At 42.0% G+C, this 17913-nt stretch overlaps 1 protein-coding gene across 1 annotated transcript in view; it reads right to left on the bottom strand.

The window, feature by feature from the left end:
• MARCHF3 (membrane associated ring-CH-type finger 3) overlaps window positions 1-13949 on the bottom strand; it is a 153000-nt gene extending 139051 nt beyond the window's left edge. Inside the window, exon 1 of the mRNA XM_032264120.1 lies at window positions 13710-13949. The gene's annotated coding sequence lies outside the window, so the exon portion shown is untranslated. The remainder of the gene's footprint in view (window positions 1-13709) is intronic.
• Between the last annotated feature and the right edge of the window lie 3964 nt (window positions 13950-17913).

The raw sequence follows: 17913 nt of genomic DNA, 5'->3' as shown, positions 1-17913 counted from the left end.
TTTTATGATGACCTCAGAATCACTAAGAACATAGTTCTAAGAATAACACATTTTAGTGGACACAGTACCCCACTCTTTATCCATGGGTTCACTTTCTGCAGTTGCAGTTATCCTTGGTCAGCCATGGCCTGAAAATATAAAATGGAAAATTCCAGAAACAAAGAATTCTAAGTTTTAAACCGTGCACCATTCTGAGTGGCATGATGAAATCTCACACTGGCCCACTCCATCCCACCTGGACATGCATCCTCCCTTTGTCCAGCGCATCTACACTCCCTGCCTGTCAGTCGCATACTAGCCCTCTACATTAACAGATCAACTGTTGCCATATTGTAGTACTTGTGTTCAAGGGACCCTTACTTGACTTAATAATGGCCCTAAGAGTAGTGATGCTGCCATACTGATACAATTGTTCTACTTTGTTATTGTTGTTAATTTCTACTGTACCTAATTTATATGTTAAACTTTATCATAGGTATGTATGTGTAGAAAAAACACAGTACATATAGGTTTTATTAATAACTAATTAGTAAATAGTTTCAGGCATCCACTGTGGGTCTTAGAACACATCCCCTGCAGACAAGGGGGCACTACTGTTATGAGTTCAAATGAAAAGTTATGTGTATTGTATACAAATAAAACAATTTTATTTTTTAAATGAATTTGCCACTGCAAATGATCAAGCAACTATAATCCTCCCAGTTTGCAATTTAGTCTTATAAGTACCTTCATGTTTAAAAGATATGTCAAATTAAAAGTGGCATCCTTAAAACTGCAATCAATTAAAAGAACTAAAGTTGAGTATTACTCAAATTTCCCTCTTGTACAAATGCTCCTCAACTTACAAGGGGGTTATGTCTTTATGAACCCAATATAAGTTTTTCAACTTATATTGTATACCAAAATGCTTCAATACACCTAGAACATCATAGTTTAGCTTAGCCTACCTCAAACATGCTCAAAACACTTATATTAGCCTACCATGGGGCAAAACTATTTTAGCCTATCATGGGGCAAATCTATTTTATAATAAAGTGTTGAACATCTCATGTAACATATTGACACTATGCTGAAAGTGGAAAGCAGAACGGTTGTTTGGGTACCATCATAAAGTCGAAAAAAGTCAAACCGTCATTAAGTCAAGGACTATTTGCACTAAGTTCTCTTGAGACAACTTTACATAATACTACTATATCAAAGAACTTTGATATCTGTATCTTTTTTCATCCTCAAATAAAATGATGAGGGTTTTTTTTTTTTTTTTTTTAGTTTTCAAATTTTATAGGAAAAAAATCTGAGAGGGATACACTCAGCTCAAATAACAATTGGCATCCTACTTTATTCCTAGAGTAGAAGATACAGATTGGATTATTAGAGGTCAAAATTTCTAAATATTCATTTCTTCATTAACTTATTCACTGGTTTGTTCATTTGTCTTACAAAACAGCTAGGGTCTCTACCTTCATGGAGTTTATATTCTAGTAGGGAAGGCAGATAAAAACAAGTAGACAAATGAGCAAATTATATAAGATTGTGAAGCTGGGTGCAGTGGCTTGTGCCTGCAATCCTAGCACTTTGGGAGGCTGAGGCAGGCAAATCACTTGAGGTCAGGAGTTTAAGACCAGCCTGGCCAACGTGGTGAAACCCTGTCTCTATTAAAAATACAAAATTAGCCAGGCATGATGGTGGGGGCCTGTAATTCTAGCTACTAGAGAGGCTAAGGCAGGAGAATTGCTTGAACCTGGGAGGCAGAGGTTGTAGTGAGCCAAAATCGTGACAGTGCACTCCAGCCTGGGTGACAGGGCGAGACTCCATCTCAAAAAAAAAAAAAAAAAAAAAAAAGATTGTGGCAAGTACCATGAAGGAATGAAAATGCAGGAACAGAAAACTGGTGGTGCAAGGGATCCTAACAGATCAGATGGGGTAGTCCTAGGAGGCACCTACGAAGAGGAAACACTCAAAGGCCTGAATGGAAAGGATGTCACTATACCAACTAAAGATGTGTGATCCATGTGGAGGAAACAGCAAGTGCAAAGAACCAGAGGTGGGAATGAGACTGGTTCATTAGACTAACAACATGGCAGTATGGTTGGAAAATTAAGTGAGGGCCAGAGGGTAAGTGATGAGGTCACAGAGATAAGCAGGCCTGATTACCCTAATGCCCTGTAAGCCATGGTAGTCTTAGGATTGTCTTCCAAGCACAGGGAAACCATGGAGAGCAAGTTGACTCTGAGTCCAATCCTAGCTTAGCCACTTTGTAGCTCTGTGACCTAAGCAAATTACTAGCTCCTCTTGAATGCTAAAATCCTAATTTGTAAAAGGGTACTCAATAAATAATGGCCGTTTACATTCATCAGTAATTATCAGTATTGTTAATGCTATGATATATAAAGTTAATAAAAATTTTATATTCAGATAGCCTATACTGCAAAATAATATGCCAGAAATGTAGAATTACTGAGAAATAAGCAAATTATTTTAATCTTTTTTATTTCGTAGAGATCATACACTTATTGAATACAAATAGATATAAATTAGTACATTCAAATTCATTAGAGTTTATTGTTGTTCCAATCAGAATAATTATTGATTTTGGCACATTTCTCTGTCCTTAATTAGTCTGCATTGTGGCTTTTCTCTTGCCTAGGCCTTGCCTTTTTGTATCCAGATAGTCATGAGGGGAATTTCATAGTTATTTTCCAAGTCACAACAAGTAGTAGACACACTGCTTGCTAACATCTAGCTCCCTACCCCATCCCCCAAACATATGTATACATACTTCTTTCTTGCTAACGGAATCCTAATTTTGTTCAAGTTCACCTCCTCCCTCCCTCAGGCAATGATGGTGGTCCTTTGCTAGTGACATTGACAGAAGGGCATGTGAACCAGTTCTGATCAGTGAGTTGAGAATTCCTCCGGTATTCTTCTTAGAAATACTTTCATATTCTTCAGAAGGAGACCTTGGAGTGGGGGCAGCAGACCCATTTTATGTGCTATAGATATTGTCTTTTCTGCAAGTGACATCTAAACTGCTGAAGAAAATAAGAAAATAAGAAAAGAACCAGTCTCAGACTGGAATGGTCCCTGAGGACAACAGAGGCAGAGAGATGAAAGGACCCTATTTCCTTGATGATGTCACTGTGCCACTGAATCAACCAATCCTGCCATCTGCCCTACTTCTCACATGAGATAATATACTTCCTTACTGTTTTTGTCAATTTGAGTTGGAGTCTTTTGTTTTGTATGCAGAAGATATCCTAGCATGTGTACCACATTACTTCCATGTGGACATTTCCATTTGGAAACATCACTAATTTCTTTGTCTCTTAGAAGGTCTAGGACAGGAACTAGGACTCTGATTCTAGCCCAGTGATCTCAAGAATCCTAGGATATGAGATGAGACAGCATTTTAATTTACAACACTGGCACAGTCACTCAGAAAAGCCCAAAGGTAAACACCCTAGAAACCACAACAGAAAGATGGTACTTTAGCAGGAGTAGCCAGTACCAAATAATCTGTTTGTGGCTTTCCCTACCTGTTTAATAACTTTGACTTTCACCTCCCACCTGTCTGGGACATCTGTTCTTCTCCCATGACCTAAACAAAGAACACTTTTCATTGGTCTTCTGTTGCTATAAGCAGCCAACTCAGCTCTTATCCAAGTACAAGAGTTTCAACAGAGATCACATAGGGCTATCACAGACCCCAGGCACAGGCTAGATGTTAAGGAAGCAAAAGCAGCTTCACGCTGTACAGGGACAAGAGGTTTAAGGTGGAGAAGCATTCCAGAGAAGAGGTGCAATATTGTAAAGAGGCAGACTTACCTGAACAGAAAAGAGAAAAAAATCTTGATCCTCTGTTATGGTCTAAATATTTATATCTTGCCAAAAAGACACTGAATCCTAATCCCCAATGTGATAGTATTAGAAGGCGGGGCCTTTGAGAATTGATTATGAGTACTTGTGAATGGGATTAGTGCCCTTATAAAAACAGACCCTAGGCCAGGTGTGGTGGCTCATGCCTATAATTCTAGCACTTTGGGATGCCAAGTTGGGCAGATCACTTGAGCTCAGGAGTTCATGACCAGACTGGGCAACATGGTTAAACTATGTCTCTACAAAAAATACAGAAATTAGCTGGGTGGGGCAGCGCACACCTGTGATTGCTGCTACTCAGGAAGCTGTGGCGGAAGAATCGCTTGAGCCTGGGAGGTTAAGGCTGTAGAGGGCTGAGACTGTGCCACTCCACTCCAGCCTAGGCAACACAATGAGACCTTGTCCTCCCCCGCAAAAGAAAACACCAATAATAATAATACAAAATAAAAAGAGACCCTAAAGAGCTAGTTAGCCCATTCTATCATGTGAAGTTACAGTGAAAAGGGACCACCTGTGGAGAAGAAGGCCCTCCCCAGACACCAAATCTGCTGGCACCTGATCTTGATCTTCCCAGCATCCAAAACTGTGAGTAACAAATTTTTGCTGTTTGTAAGTTACTAAGTCTATTTGTTACAGCAGCCCAAACAGACTAAGATATCATCAAATGACACTGGCTATTTTTTTTCAGCCATGTAGAGTTTTAAAAAGTGAATATATTAGGGACCAGAAAAAATATCCATTTAACAACCCCCCCACACACATACATAAAGCATAGATGATAACTGACTGTGGAGGGAAGGGATGGAGTAGGATTACTTCTTGGGGAACTGATAGTGGCGGTTAGGAATGAAGTCAAATAAAAGATTACATAAATGTCTAATGGTTCACAATAAGCAAGAAGCAGGATGGCTTGAAACCAAATTAACCATTCCAGTCTAATCAGCATTTTTCGTACAAGAAAATTATAGAATTATAAATTTTGCACATAATGGAGAGCAGAAAATATAATACACACAGATTTTATAATTTCATACAGTATTTGAGAAACATTACTTGGAAAATGGGGTGAACATTATAACTGGTAAAAATTTGCTAAGAGACCATAATTAAAACAGAATAGTAAATGATGCCTTAGCTCTTGAAAGGGTCACTATCGGGATTCTACTTAATGTCTTCATTACTAATTTGCAGTGAAAGTGGAAATTCATTGAGTGTAAGGATGGTATCTAACTGTGAGATGTTGCCAGGGGCAGGAGAGTGGTAGAAAAATAAACGAAGAGGTTAGAAACAACACAACTTAATTAGGTAGATCACCCAAAACACAAAAAATAAAGTAAAATAAATGAAGAAGAAAAACCCAAAACTCACTGGGAATAATTCTAAAGGGAATGAAAAAAGTGACAACTGTTGACATTAGCTATAAAAGTAATAACTCAGCCTCAAAAGAGGAACAGCTAGTGAAAACAACAAATTAAGAATCTATCAACAAAAGACACGTCAGTCCACATGTCCTGTTTTTAAAGAAATCAGGGTAGGCCTGCCCTTCTTCTCCATATTCTGTATGTACTTGTTTTGATTTTGTAGAGAACCTCATCTCCTTGGTTGTAATGAACATGCATGTTGCTAGTTGAGCCATGTGACCTTGCTTCTTAACGATAAGTGAGCGGGAGGTAGTAAGAGTGATTAGACAAATAAGGGGGAGGTGTCACTGGCAAGGATAGGTAAGGTTGGTGAGAACTGAGGTTTTGTGAGGCTAATCACATTTTTACTGTGTAGGCTGTCAGAGCACGTAATATCCCATCAGAAAATCACATTGGAATGCTCTAAGCAAGTCCTTTGAGAATGGTCGAAAATACATTACTCTCGAAGGGAAAAGATTAATGGTGACACTGATGGTAACAGAGCTTTTATAAAGTGGAGTTCTTACCTGAAAAGATGGGGAAAGAGAATATCAAAGAAAGAAAACATTATTGGAAGGTGGAAGCTGAATTAAGGAGGTAAGTTGAAATTAGGAAAACAAAAGGTAAGAACTTTCTGATTGAGAACCTCATATGTGCCAAGCGTAAGAGGAATAGGATTTAATATTTAGGATACTGTAAAGCAGATATGGGAAAATGCCAAAGCAAATTTCCACAAGGAGAACATCTACTAGTTGCAGGAAAGGGTCCACACATATTTGGTTCTACACCCTCATCTGGAACGTCCCTTGAGTCCTCCCAGCCTCCGGATCCATAGGCGAAAGCAGAAGCCCAGGGATATGAAGAAACAGGTGCTCCTGATTTCTAAGACCCAAGAGAAACCAGCATTTGAGTTCATGACCTAATCTGGGGCTGCTCATCATCTCTGTGGTCTTAAACGTGTAAGTACCTTCCAGGTTTAACCATTCAGTTCTCTTATCTTCTTTGCAGGTATGAGAACAAAGCACCTATGTTAAGTGAGGCTCAATCTCCCAGATGAGACAGAAAATAGGGGCCTTAATCTCTTGCAACCATTTAAAGCCCTGTAAGATCCAATACAAAAAAGGGTATCCTAATGGCCCATACTTCAGGTAGTTATACTTAATTCACCTGATCCTTGGTCTGTACACATGGACGCATGGTCTGTACATGACCTCAGTAACCCATTTTTCAGGACTAGTGTTTACCTAAGCCATCAGACCATGTGTTAAACATGACCATGTAGAGGGTGCTTTCTAAAGAAAAGGAGATTTACAAATGAAAACTACAGTCTTTCCTCAGTATACACGAGGGACGGGTTCCAGGAAATCCACATATAACAAAATCTACCAGTAAAGTCCCCCATTAGGTCCTGAGGAATCCATGTACATACAAAACCTGTCCTCCCTATATGTGGCTTTCAAACCCTGCCAATACTGTATTTTTGATATGCTTATAAGTGAACTTGTGCCAGTTCAAACCTGTGTTGTTCAAGGGTCAACTGTATTAAAAAATTAGTTTATAAAATAAAAATCTGCTGAAATTATTTTTTAAAAAACTTTCCTTCAGGCTGGGTTCACACCTGTAAACCCAGCATTTTGGGAGGCTAAGACGGGCAGATCACTTGATGTCAGGAGTTTGAGAATAGCCTGACCAACATGGTGAAACCCTGTTTCTACCAAAAAACACAAAAATTAGCTGGGTGTGGTGGCATGCACCTGTAATCCCAGCTACTTGGAAGACTGACGCAGGAGAATCACTTGAACCAGGAGGTGGAGGTTGCAGTGAGCCGAGATCATGCCACTGTACTCCAGTCTGGGTGACAGAGCGAGATTCTGTCTCATAAATAAATAACTAAAAATAAAAAATAAAAAAAGCTTCCCTTAACAAATGTCAAGCTTCCCCTTCATGCTGAGCTTCGGACATCAGCAGCCTCCAAGCCAGGCACCATTTTGCTCTTCAAAGTCTCCTAAACCTCCCACAGTGAAAGCTTAGTCACCTGCATTGGATGACAAAAGGAACCAAGCCATCTTTAATTTAAAATGACATTAGAAAGAAGCTGTCCCAAGTTTCAAAGTAAGACTCCTGAGTCAGCTGCCTTTTCAAGATATGACAAGGGGTATGGGAACAAAAGAGAAACCAGGAGAGATGACCTAGCCTAGTGTGAGAGTTGGAGACATCCTTGAAGAAGACACACAGGAAGGTACTGAGAGGAGGAGGCAAGGCAGAAATGAAACAGAGGGACACTGGAGATGTATGGAGCAGGAATGGATGATATAATAGTTCTATGACGTGCTGAGATCACTGCTGAAGTTGGAAGTTGAGCACTAGGATTCAGTTATTGCTACCATTCAAATTTTTGGTGAACTATCTTTATGCAAATCATTTTAAGACCTTGTAAATGTTCACTTGTAATTCTTTATAGCCTCTAGGGCACCCAGCAACTGTTTCTTGAGTAACCTTGCTTGAGAAGCTACAAGATGAAAAGTGTGGTCCCTGCCATCAAGGGGCTGAAGAGGGAGAATACAGGAGATAAGGGTTCTGCCTGAAGAAGACATCAGATCAAACAGGGACAGGGAAAAGCTCCTCAAAGGCACTAATACTTAAACTGAATTCTGAATTGGCTAAGTAGAGAAGTACTACCCATGATAGGTACTCAATTAGTATTTGTGAATTAATTTCAGTTCACTTTCATTTGTAATGGTTACCTGAAATATCATTTAAGGACTGGGAGCTAGTTCTTATTACCACTGTTTTCATTATTGTCAATTAAAAAGATAAGTCTGTCTATGTTAGTGTTCAAGGGTATAATCTGAAAAAAATACTATATCTTACCTTTGGCAGGAGTGGGAAGTGCAGTCATAATTTTCCCAATTATGAGGTCTCTTCTTGTTCTATTATTTTATAGCAAAGTTTTAAAAGCCTTCAAAAATAGCACATTTTGCTCACTTGAAATGTGTTTGTATATTTTAGCATAAAATATACTCAGCAGCTCCTAACATAATTGGATGGCTATGCATTGCAAAAACTTGATTTCTTTTTAATCAAATTTTTAGAACCATACTGGGTTTCTTGCCAGTACTGCAATAGTGAGCAATAAATACATCATTAGATCAATGGTGGTTCAATGATAGATTACTCAAAAGATAGTTCCAGCCAAGAGGAATAAGTGCAGAAGTAACATTATGCAGAGATTAATAAAATATTGTTTAAAACATAGATAGTGAGTTAATATAACAGGGAAGAAAACCCTGCAAAATATAACAGAACAACTACGGCTTTATAATATAGTGATATTGATCACAGATTTTCCTAAGTTCTCCAGAGCAGCCACACTACTGTATATGCCTCTGATTAGACCCAGAGATGAGAAGGAAAAAGTTATTAAAAAAAAAAAAAAAAAGAAACTAACCAGGGGAAGGCCTGCTGCTGTAATAAATTATTTAAAGCAAGCAGGGTGAGCAGGTTGTGAAGACAATATAAAACAGAATCAATACCCCCAGGAAACCCCAAACCATCTACACCTCTATAAATTTCTTACCACCCTATCTGGCATTTTACTGGAGGTATTTCTTTTCTACCACGCTACCCATCCCACCCCCGACCCTTCACTTTTTGTCCAGTTCTTTTCTCAGAGCTTAACATTTGTTTTCCTTCTGTAACCCAGGATGCTGTCTTCAGTTATATTTTTCAGCTTGTATCAGGAATGTCTGTGAGGCCACAGATGAGTGCATCTGTCACTTCATTCATCTGGATCTTAAATTTCCCACTGACACTGTAAGCTGGGAATATCTAATATGATACACATATCAACATGACTTCAACATTATCCTTCATCTTTTTCTTTTTTCATACTATTGCTGTCATTAAATCCACAAGCTCAAGCTGTTGTGAAACTTCTGTAGCTCAATGACTGTCTTATATTAAAGAATATTACTAGACCCAAAAAACTAAAGTGAAGGTTAGGAACTTGAGGGGGCATTTTGGAGGAGAAATAGTAAAATGGCTAAAAAGGAAGAACTGGGAGATGTTAAGAGGGCAGATTGACTTAAAAAGTAAATTTTTTACAAGTGGATTTTGCTATGGGAATAAGGGTTAAAAAGAAGGATAAAAAACTTGAAAGGAATTTGTTAAAGAAAAGTTATGTGCCAGGAGAATGCCATAGCTAGAAAAAAAAAGTTATAATAGAATTGTTGCTTAGAAGCTTGCAACGACCTATGGCCCAGTTTCAAGAAAAATAGCATTCTACTATAGTTTTTTAACTGGGCAGAAATCAGTCCCATTGTATGATCAGGGGCCCTGGATAGTATATTTTAGGCTTTTCCATTTTTCTAAGTCTATCCAATCTCACAGAAGCTAAGCATATAAAACATAAGCAACTCTATTTTGCCAGAGTAAAAGCATTAGCAGTTTAACATGACAATAGAGAAAACAGCACAGGGCTAAAACACAGGTCTAAGGGATTCTACATGTAGGCTTTGCTGCTTTTGTAATCTGTGACTTTAAGCAAATTATTTGCCTCTCTGGGTCAAGGCTGGCTTGAACTAATTATTATATATGGTAGTTAACTTCATAAGGAAAACTATTACAAGATCACATTCAGTATAAGGAAAAATTTGAAGAAAAAGTTTTAAAAATTGTAGATGATATGAATGACTAAGCATAACCCTAGCATATCACCATGATGCAAAATAAAAACATTTTAAAATGCAAGGCCAACTTTTCAGTTATTGGTGTCATCTTTGAATATGAAAGACAAGATCTAAATATTATCTTTTTGTAGCTGCTGTTTGCTCATCTGGAACAAAGTAGAAAAAAATCATTGTCTTCAAAGGATTGTTAAGATAAGTGACCTATCAACATGCCTGCCAAGTGCTTCTTTAAGCGGAAATTACTCTCTAAAAGTCCCATGATGATCCAGTGGTCTGGAACAATCCAAGTTCAATACCCCGGCCTATCCACATCCTTCTGTTATCAGGATACTTCTCACCTCTGAAAGAAGTCATTTGGATTTTTAGGTAGTTGGATGGTAGAAAGAGGGAAGGGTAACTTCTGATAGATCCTTTGTCTTTCAAACCTTATTTAGGAGTCTTAAATGGAGAATTATGCCAGTCTGAAATAGGAGAACAGAATCCAAATGTCAGTATCAAATGATAAATAAAAAACTAATTGGCAGTAATTAACAAAAATTCACAGTGATCTCAGCGAAAGGAGAGGTAGCAAACAATTCTCAACCCACATCTCTGTTACAATGAGAAAATCTATTTACCCAATTAATTAGGCAGCTCAAAATACTCCTAAGGTGACTTTCAGAAAATAAGAATCCCTGGGCCTCTGGGTGGGTGGCCTGAGCCACTCTTCCTGGCCACAAGCAAAACAGCCACAGCTTCCCAAGGAGATCCTAGATCTCATATAGTCAGTAGTAGCCCAGCTGAGGTGCTGGGCTTTGTTCTAGAACAGCTTTTAAAGAGAAAAAGGGTGTCTCATGAGGATGAGGATTCTACCTTTCAGAAGGAAATGCTCAACCATGTGAGTTAGAACTGGCAAAGTCACTCCCAGAGCATCCCAGGACTCCACCGAACTCAGAGTGGGGCATGAAGGAACTAAGACTGGTGTTGTGGGGGGTGGTCTTAAATTAATCAGGTCTTGTTTCATCAGGCGGACTTCCTTAGAATCAGGGCTGACCTGGAATAGGTATAGCTGATGATTCCAAAACACTTTCAAACATAGGACAAAAGAGGCCCATTGTTGAAGACAGAGTTAATGCATTGCCTATAAATTTCACATGGCCAGTAAAGGCTACCTGGACATTTCTGAACAATTATTTGTTAACTCATAGACTATAATTGTTCTTTTATGTCATTAACACCATTCCAGTGTTTCCCAAAGTACAATGAAGGGATCCTTGGCATCAGAATCAGCTGGGGGTGCCTGTGAAAATGCAGATTCCTAAGCTCCACCCCAGACTCCTAAATTGAAACCCTGGAACTGAAGTCCAGCCCAAGAACTGAATTTCTAAGAAACAGCCTAGTTAATCTGGATGATTCATATCAAGGTAGGAAAATTATTATGTCTATATAGTCCATTAGAAATTTAAAGACACTCACAGATTGGTGTTTTGCATGTTTTCCCCAAAGGGTTTATATACCATAAAATTGAAAACAATACTTCTTGTGATGAGTTTTTAAAAATCAGTACAGTTTATTCTGCTCATATATAATGAACACCATTATTAAAATGTAATTATGAGCATAAAATTATTGGGAAAAATATCAGCTATGCTTCTCAAAAATACTGCCTTTATTTTGCCACCAAAGTAATTATGCTATTAAAGGAATTTATTGTTTTTTAAAGTATCAGTCACTTGGCTGCAAGAACTTATTAAGCTATTATACTCCTCTCATACCCTTTTAGTCATCAGAATTTTTGTGATAAAGCCTTTTTATTATTTTTAAATTATAAATTGTATACCATTGCAACTAATGATTAGACTGAATATGAATATATGTCCAAGTTATAAATTCCTAAAAGCGTGTTTCATTAATTACTATGGCAGTCTTAACTATAGCCTCTGCAATAAAGCTCTGTTTATTTCTATTAAGGTGTTTTTTTTTTTTTTTTGGTGCAAAACTATTTAGTTTTAATGCATTCTTTTAACAAGCAAAAGCAAATGGTTTCTGATATACATGCCATATTGCAAAGCTGTAAACCAGTGTTGCATGGTGATATGACAAGCACCACATTTCTAGAGGGATTATTATTTTTTTTCTCCTACAAGATCCCCTTCCCCAAGCCGTGGCTATAATTATTGCACAAAATGCAGTTTGCCGTTTGTAGAGACAAACTCTCCCATCTCCTTCTCTCCCTCACCAAAACTGCAAGTTCAGGGCAAATATTGAATGAAAATAGAACTTGTGAGGCAGGCTTTGTTTGTAGCATGTTGTTTCTGCTAAGAGTTGCCCCCTACCCACGCTCCACCCCAGTGCTCGGACTGAAGTGTACATGTTGTGTTTTAACAGATGGGCTGGCTGGCGGCTGCTGGGCTGTAAAACAGGAACGCGGAATCTGCACCGAATGGTATTGAACCAAACGCTCGTAAAGTTCACGGACATACTCTGACCCAGACAGACCAGGCAGATGCAGACATGCTTACGCATACACACTCACTAACACCCCACAGCTCAAAGAGTCCATCTCTGTGACCCAAGGGAAGTTCAAGGTTGAGTTTCCCCTTCATATATTTACCTCATTCACCTATTAATTTTATAAACATACACATACTCACACATATACACGTATATATGTGTGTATATGCGCATCTACATCTACATATACACATACAGAACTATATATCTCAACATTTTCATGTATTTCCAAAGGTCTAAACATCCCCAAATTCTGGACTTGACTGTCTAGTATTTTCAAAAGCTCTCATTCACGTCAAATAAGAATTACAAGAAAACATCGTACTGAATCTATTTAGTCCACACATAATATAAACAACATGCATGTAGTTGGCCTCGGAAAAACAAGCTGCTTTTACTCCCTTAGCATTAAGGGGGGAAAAAAATCTAACCCAGACCGAGTCACAAACGGAGTGTCAGGTTTAACCTTGAGTTCTTTGCTGTCAATTCCTGACTCAACTTCACCACTTAAACACGCAGGTGCTCAAACACCAACCGACCAGGCTGGCGATCCCTTTTGCAGCCTCTAGGATTCTCTGGGGCTCTGGGCACCAGAACCGACAGCAGCTCCCACCTGGTCCTAACGAAGTCCTTCGGACAGCCCTAGCGAGTAGATGTGGAGGTCCGAGCACCTCAGGAGGGACATGGATTCAAGTGCCAATAGAAAGCAATTACTTTACAAAGTTCAAAGCCAGCGGTGCTGTCAATTCTTCTCAGTAGCTGCAAAGCACTGAAGCCTCCGCTACGGAACCCGGCTGGACACTCCGGCTCTTTGGCGCTGAGACCCACCCTGAACCCATAAGCGCTCGCTCAGCCTGGGGATCCAGACCGGGACGCGGGTCTTATCTTGCGGCACCGCGCGGGTAATTTCTCAGGAACCGCGGTCTGCACGCCGCGGGCGCGGAGGCCGCCCAGCTCTCCGTGTCGTCGCCGCAGAGGGGCAGGGGACGCGTTCCGGCCCCACCTACCCAAGTCAGTTACCCCAAGTTGGTGCGGACTGGAGCCGCGTCCCGGGCGGAGTTGGGATGCTTTGAAAACAACAAGTTCGGGAGTGGGGATATTGGCACGGAGTGAATCCTGCCCGGCCCTGGCCTCCGCACAGAGGTCACGCTCGGACGAACGGACAGCGGAGCTCCAGGACACATCCCGTCCCCGCTCGCCCGCCGCCGAACCGCGCGGAGAGGAGCCGCTAGCTCGGCGCGCGGCCACTCACCCTCCTCGCTGAGTCCCGATCGCAAACCGACGTCCCTGCTGTGGGTTCTAAATCCCAAGTTGCCCCCACTCGGTGGCTGCTCACGCCCCAGCGGACCGGGGCACATTGGCTCCGGCGGGCACCTCAGGAGGAGTACAGCAAGCCTGGCGGCAGCCACGGCTTAACCGCCCGGAGCGCGCTGACAGTTCACGGACCTGCTCAGCGAATGAGGCGGAACGCCGGGCTGCGCCGAATAGGCTCCGGAGGGGAGGCGGGGCCGCGCGGCGGGAGGGGCGGAGCCAGCCCCAGGGCGTCATCAGCTCATGACTGGCGAAGGCGACAGTCAATCGTGGTGGCGCTGGGGCCGCCCCGCAGCCGCTGTCCGAGGGCAGGCTGCGGAGACGCGCCGGCGGCTGGGAAGTTGGCTCCTGCGAAGTGCGGTGGCTGCCGGCGGGCGCTGCGGGGTGGGACGCTAGCGGCTCTGGAGGGAGGCGGCGGCCCCAGAAGGAAGTTGGCTGAGAGATCAGGAGCCCCCGGAGCGGCCGCGCACCTCGCCCTGTGGAGCAAAAAGCCAACCGCAGCGCGGATCGGCACTCCAGTAGCTGGCGCCCACAGGCGGCGCGGAACTTAGCGGCCCCAGAGGAGCCCCGGCCGGAGGAAGCTGAGGGCCCAGAAAGGAAGAGTTTAGGACCGGGTCGCCCAGCCACAGGTGGAAACCTGGGCTCCCTGGAAAAGGTTCTCATCTCGATCTGGTTCTCTCTGAAACAAAACTCCAGGCCCGCAAACCTCCCAAAGTTCAGCATACTTCCCTATCCTCACCCCTGCCTTCCGGGCCACCCGCAACGGGGACCTTATCGGCGCCTGGGGTCTCCTCCTCCCGACCCAGGGCGTCGCGGGCACAGCTGGTGGCCACCAAGGGGCTTGGGCGCTCGACGACGCCGGAACCTGCGAGACCCTCCCTCTGGGCGGGGTGGCATTCTCTACGGTGACTTCTGCTGCTGTCTTCTGGGTCCGCTAGGATTCCGTTGAGAGAGGACTAGAATCATCCATTTTCGTGGACAGGAAGCCCCAGAACGAACCACATCTGTCCCACTATGCGCTTCCGCCTCCTTCCTCTTTGCAAGCTCCTGGTTGGGATGGAGACATTGGGCGAGCTCGCAGATCCCGAACTCTCGGGGGTCACTCGTGGCTGAACAGCCCTGGAATATGGCCTGTGGGCCCTTCCCGCCTAAGCCCCCAGGACCATGCTGCTCATCTTGTCAACCGGTTCCCGAGCCCCTACCCTGGCTGCAGCACCGGCTCACACAGACGCTCTGAGCTAATAACAGAATCAAAAGCGGTGGGTTGGGTGTTCTTGCTTTCCCTGCTGAAGCCTAGAATGTAAGCAAGCCCTAGACATCAGCTCTGAGTGGGCAGGGGCCTCTCCCTGCCTAGAACTGCACTTGCCATGGGTAGGCACCCAACCCATATTAGTAAGAAGGAATGCATCCCTGCTCATAACAAGAAAGGGGTCAAGCAACCTGCTGACCTGTTACCTTCTCTACTCACCTCTTGCTTTCAGCCCAAGCCCACTTCAGACCATTGTCTCATTCAGGTCCCAGAAGTCCTAAAGGTCTCTCACAGTACAGGCAACTCTTCACATGAAAGGGAGCTGCAGATGTTATTTCAATGCCATCTGGCCTCTATAAGGTCCTGCATCATGAGAAGGTTCTGATGATGGGAAAGGTCCATAGGAAGGTTGTCAGAAGGGCAAGAGACTAGGGCATGGACAGCCCTTTGCAGACCCTGAAAAATTGCTCAGTAATGCAAAAATTGTCCATATATAAGTTCCTTCTTTTCTAGCTAGTGAACCAAAGGACTGCTACAGGCAAGGAAGACCATCTGACTCAATTCCGGAGGTTCCTTAGCATGCTGCTGAATGGCTAGGAGAATGGCCTTTGCCCATAAAGCATTAGATGCAGACCACATGATTGGAGGTTTATTCATCAGGTTTCTGCCCAGGTCTGGATTAGATAGGGACAAGGCTGGAAGAGCCATATGGGAGAGAAGACCAAAGAGAGAGAAAACTTGACTCCCTGCCTAATTCTAGCAGAATTCCACTTTGATGTGTTTTTTAAATTGTGCTCTTCTGTTTGCCCAAGACAAACAGCCTCCATGAAAATGGAGGCTGCCATGAGACATCATCTTTGACTAGAATTATTAGGAAATGCTCATGGAAGAAATATACCTTTTGGATTTTTTCCCCCACCACACTTCAGAATACAACTAGAGAAAAAGTTTGCCAACAGTGCTTGTCATATTAGCACCTTGTGAAGGTTTTTCATAGATGCTGATTATTATTTTTAAAATCATTTTGGAAATAGGAGCCAAACACTGGCTTGTGAATGTACTTACTTTAGTATTTACATGATGAAAAAAGGAAATAAAGTTTCCTGTCATGAAACAAGTTAGAATTAAACAGGTGACTTTCATGTCCCGATTTCCAAGGTTTTCTGTTTGTTTCAGACAGATAAGATCATCCATGGGTTCCTGAACAAGTAACAGGTCTCATTTTCCCTTGTAGAACAGAAGACATGGAAAAATCAGCACATTCGGACTATATTCGTATTTCTGTACTACTTTTTGCTGTAATCAATTTTTGCAAGAGCCCCTAACATCTCTTGAGTTTGGGCCATGTCCATAGTCTACAAGGGAAAATGAGATCTGTTACTACTCCAGTTACCCATACTTACTCTATCTGTATGGAACAAACAGAGAACCATGAAAATCTGTATGCAGACATCACTTGCTTGGTTCTAACCTATTTTGCAAAAGGAAACTTCTTTCACTCAAAGAGATGAAATTTATAGGATGGCTTGGGAATGAGAAGATTCAGGTGGGACCATGGAAGCCAGATTTGTTCTTCTGTGGATGGTAAGATTGTCTTCAGGCACTGTCACTTCTTTCTGATCCTGAGACAATATTTTAGAATCTCCTAAATTTCAATACGATGTGAGTGGTAGAAGCCATGGGTTCTAATCTTAGCAGCTACTGTGGTGAGTGCTCCTGGCAATCACTCATCTTTGTTTACTCTTGCTTCTTTGCCTATAAAACAGCAGTGGCTGAATCGGCCCACTATGTGTAGCTGCTTAAAGGAGACATCATGACAGTGCTTATGAAGCTCTGCAAATGCATTGCATTTATAGTAGTACTAACTGCTAAAAAGGAGATGAAAATGATGTTGAGATGGGAAAAGTGTGGTATGAACAATTCCTATTTACATGTGCAACTTACATTTTCTTTCTATTTACATGTTCAATTTCCCACTTCCTTCCTTCTTTCCCTACCTTCCCTTTCCTTCCTTCCTCTCTCCCTCCTTCCCTCTCTCTTTCTTTCTTTTCTCTCTCCTCCTTCTCTCTTTTTCTTTTTTTCTTCCCAGACTCTCACTCTGTCATCCAGGCTGGAGTGCAGTAATGCAATCTCGGCCCACTGCAACCTCTGCCTTCCAAGTTCAAGTGATTCTCTTGCCTCAGCCACACGAGTACCTGGGATTACAGATGTGGGCGACCACGCTTCATTCATTATTGTATTTTTACCAGAGACGGTGTTTTGCCATGTTCATCAGGCTGGTCTCAAACTGCTGTCTTCAAGTGATCTGCCCTCCTTGATCTCCCAAAGTGCTGGGACTATAGGTGTGAGCCATCACACCTTGCCCATTTATTTTAATTTCATTATATTATTGTCCTTTCAGTCTATAAGTGGAAATGAGACAAAACCATCCTCATTCTTTAAGGAAGAATACAGCTTCTAAAAGTTTTGGTTACCAAAATTTTTTGAAGGTGTAATGAGAATGAGTTACCAAAACAGGACGAGTTGTAGAAGCAGACCTGGAGTTGAGGAAAATTTTACTTATGTGGATATATTTTTTTCCTCTCCCTGGTTCCTATCACCTCTCAACATATATTTACTGAGAAAGTTGTTCACAATTTGAAGAGGTTGAGCTAAAGGTCTTAGCAAAGAAATGCAGACAGAAGCTGCAGATTCTGCCTTTTTTTTTTTTTTTTTGAGACAGAGTCTTGCTCCATCACTCAGGCTGAAGTGCAGTGGTACGATCACAGCTTGCTGCAGCCTCCACCTCCCGGGTCCAAGTGATTCTCCTGCCTCAGTCTCCTGAGTAGCTGGGACTACAGGCAAGCACCACCATGCCCAGCTAATTTTTTGATCTGTATTTTTAGTAGAGACAGGG

Source organism: Sapajus apella, unplaced genomic scaffold, assembly GCF_009761245.1.
Source record: "Sapajus apella isolate SASKATOON/1434 unplaced genomic scaffold, GSC_monkey_1.0 scaffold1, whole genome shotgun sequence".
Lineage (NCBI taxonomy): Eukaryota > Metazoa > Chordata > Mammalia > Primates > Cebidae > Sapajus > Sapajus apella.
Note: the sequence above shows the minus strand (reverse complement) of the source record. Positions and strands in the feature narration are given on the sequence as shown.